This window comes from Clupea harengus, chromosome 2 (genome assembly GCF_900700415.2).
Source record: "Clupea harengus chromosome 2, Ch_v2.0.2, whole genome shotgun sequence".
NCBI classification, from domain to species: Eukaryota; Metazoa; Chordata; class Actinopteri; order Clupeiformes; family Clupeidae; genus Clupea; species Clupea harengus.
In genome coordinates, this window is record NC_045153.1 from 29,699,456 (window position 1) to 29,703,108 (window position 3,653).

Sequence of the window (3,653 nt, forward strand, 5' to 3'; positions counted from 1 at the left end):
CACTTCCTCGCTGACACACAGTAGTTTTATAGTAGCAGTAGTAGTATTTGCAGTAGCAGTAGTAGTAGCAGTAGTACTATTTGCAGTAGTAGTAGTAGCAGTAGTAGTATTTGCAGCAGTAGCAGTAGTAGTAGTTGAAGAAGGTTGTTAGTCTTACTCCTGAGACACCCTCTTTTATATGCCTCAGTTACTCATTATGTAAGAACTGATATACATGAATATATCACATTATGTAGGACAGGTGTGGCTTCATATTGTGTTCATCTGAGGATGTAATTTCATACTAGAGAGGAAGGAAGTCTTTATTTGTATACTCTCTTTTTATACGTTATTTAGTAATTATGTATTGAGGTTTCATTGCTTTCAGGGTGAACTAAATCCAGGGACACTGATATGTTGATTTTATCCAAGACATATCTGGTTATCAGTGTTGTGGGAAAATACAAGCCTGTCATCCATAATGTAGGACAGGTGTGGCATCATATTGTGTTCATCTCAGGCTGCAATGTCATACCAGAGGGGAGGGAAGTCTCTACAAAGATATAGACTTAAAAAGGAAATTGGAGGTAGTAAATAGTGCAGTTGCAGTAGTACTTTACAGGGCTCTCAAGTGTCACGCATTGAGCGTGACAGTCACTCATTTCGGTCTTTAATCACGCACTCCCGCCACACATCGTATTTCTCACGCTGAAAAAAAACTCTAGGCTATTTAATGTGTCGCAGCGCGCTAACATGACCTGGCCGCGCTGCCCTCACCATGGAGGAATCAAGCACGTCTCCCCGAATCCCCTGGAGTTCTGCCGTGAGGTGCCAATTATCAGCCAATCAAAAAAAAAAAAAAAATAGCCAATCAGAAAAAAAAGTGTTTTTTGTATCTGTTGTATCTGGGTAAGATTTAATCCAGCAACCAATGAAAATAAAGCATCCTGGAATTGCGCGCGACTGATCTTCCGAAAGTTTCCTTAACCTGAGGAAACCACTGGAGCTCCGAGCATCAGTCTTCTACACAGAGCAAGTCGTCTCCTGTTTTAATGTTACAACAAATTCACAATGGTTTGACAAAAGCAATGACAACTTGACTGCAGTTAGAGAATATTTCCCAGATAATTAGCATCAGTTTTTGTGAGTGTTTGTAGGCAACACAGTTTGCCTTTTCACTAGGGCTAGGCTATAGCTTTGACTCCGAACTTCGTTAATAGGCTATAATAAATTCGAGTAGGCCTATTAAAATATATATATAGCCTATAATTCGAACGAATATTAGGCAGCCCTTAATATTCAATGATGTTATGGGCATTATTTTTTGTAAATGTGTTTGCTTGAACATTCTATTCAGATTCCCGAGGCTTCTTCACGTGAAGTTGTGAATCGCGAGCTCATTAGGCATACTAGCATGTTATAAATATCCTGGCCATGGATGCATTAATCATTGCATCTGTCTTTCAAAGATGTCTGGTAAAAAACAAACAAGCATCCTGTCCTTCGCCCAAAGAGGAAAGCCCCCTAAAAAGGCCAGAGTAGGCCCAGAGAACGTAAACACATTAGAGGAGGAGATGGTGGAAGAGGAAGAGACAGTACAGGTGGAAGAAGAAGAGACAGTACAGGTGGAGGAGGAGGAGACGGTGGAAGAGATGGTGGAAGAAACAGTGGAGGAGATGGCTAGAACAAAAGGGAGAATAGTCCCAGGAGCAGCCACCTACAAGACCTCTTTTAATAGTGAATGGACCTCTAAATGGCCATTTATTACTGTAGGAAGCACCAGCTCATATTACTGGTGCTCTATCTGCCGCCAAGAGAACTCCTGTGCCCATCCAGGTGTGCGGGATGTGACGAGGCACATAGGCAGTAAGGGGCATCAGGCCAAACAGCAAGCACTGAAGTCAACCAGCGCAGTCAAAAACTTTTACTTGCCAGTGACTGCAGAGATGAGTGTGCAAGAGGTCAAGGTACATTTAAATGCATAAGGTTGACTACAATGTTCATGAATACCATTTTTCCTAATTAATACATCCAATTCTATGACTATGGCATATATAATGGGAACCAACACCAAAAATGAAGAGTCCAAAAAGGCAACAAACACCTACAATAAACAACACAAGTCATAATTCTCTCTCTCTCTCCCAAATTGAATTAATACTTAGTAATTGGTTGAATTGTCAGTGCCATGTGTCAAATCTTTTCTGCAAGTCTGATCAATTATTAACAACAACAAAACACTAATAATAATATGGGGGGAGGGGGGGCAGGGCTGGTCTGTGGGCATACGGCAGGGGAGGGGCGGGCGGAATGGGGGCGTGGCCGGGGGGGGGGGTATGTCACTCTTGCCTGTCTTCAAAACTTGAGAGCCCTGACTTTATGAGACTCAGTCTTTGAACACCCTCTCTTTTTAAGTTATTTAGTGATTATTTATGGAGGTTTCATCACTTTCGGGGTGAACTGGAGTCCAAGGACACTGATATGGTGTTTTTTTCAGGACATATCTGGTTGTTCAGTTATCAGTGTTGTGGGAAAGTGCCAGCCTTTCACCCATCATGTAGGGCAGGTAGTGCTTCATGTCCTTATTTCACCCCTTCGTCTTAGAATAAGAATCACATCTACTCCTTCTGTGAATGCTAGTGAGGATCTAGTTCTCACCAAATACAAATAGTCACAAATAATTACAAAAACTGTAGAAGAGGAAAAAGAAATAAGCAAAATAGATCTTTGGGTGACTTTATGGAATTATATAAATATTGATGATGGAAGGTCCTGAGAAACTAGTCGATATAGTTGTTTTTAATTTTTTTTATCAATACCAATGTTTTATCATTTCCTTACTCCAGCCCTGCAGGCTGTGTGTGTGGAGCTTCTACCCCTGGGCTATGACTTCAACTTCATCAACAGTAAATCCAAACTTTCTCCAGAAAGTTCTATGAATGCCCACACTTATCCAGCCTTCTTAAATCCCAAACTCATCCCTGACCTGCATACGAGCTCTCTGCCTAACAACCATACAGTAGGGCCCAGTACAGTATTGATCCTTCTGTGGGCCCAGTACAGTATTGATCCTTCTGTGTGCCCAGTACAGTATTGATCCTTCTGTGGGCCCAGTACAGTATTGATCCTTCTGTGTGCCCAGTACAGTATTGATCCTTCTGTGGGCCCAGTACAGTATTGATCCTTCTGTGGGCCCAGTACAGTATTGATCCCCTCCGTGGGCCCAGTAGAGTATTGATCCTTCTGTGGGCCCAGTACAGTATTGATCCTTCTGTGGGCCCAGTACCGTATTGATCTCTGCCGTGGGCCCATTTACACTGACAGCAGGCCTGCAGCACCACACTACAGATCTATTTAAACAGCCCTCACATCACAGCGCTCACACCATCTGAAATCCATAGGATGCTTAGAGTGATCTGAAATCCATAGGATGCTTAGAGTCATCTGAAATCTATAGGATGCTTAGAGTCATCTGAAATCTACAGGATGCTTAGAGTCATCTGAAATCTATAGGATGCTTAGAGTGATCTGAAATCTATAGGATGCTTAGAGTGATCTGTAAGCTGAGAAGGACCTGGAGCTCTCAGAGGCTTTACAGGGATCTATGTAGTTCAATCGTTCAAGAACCGTTTCCGAGGTCAAAGACTAAACGATCCTAAAAGACGGCCATTTAA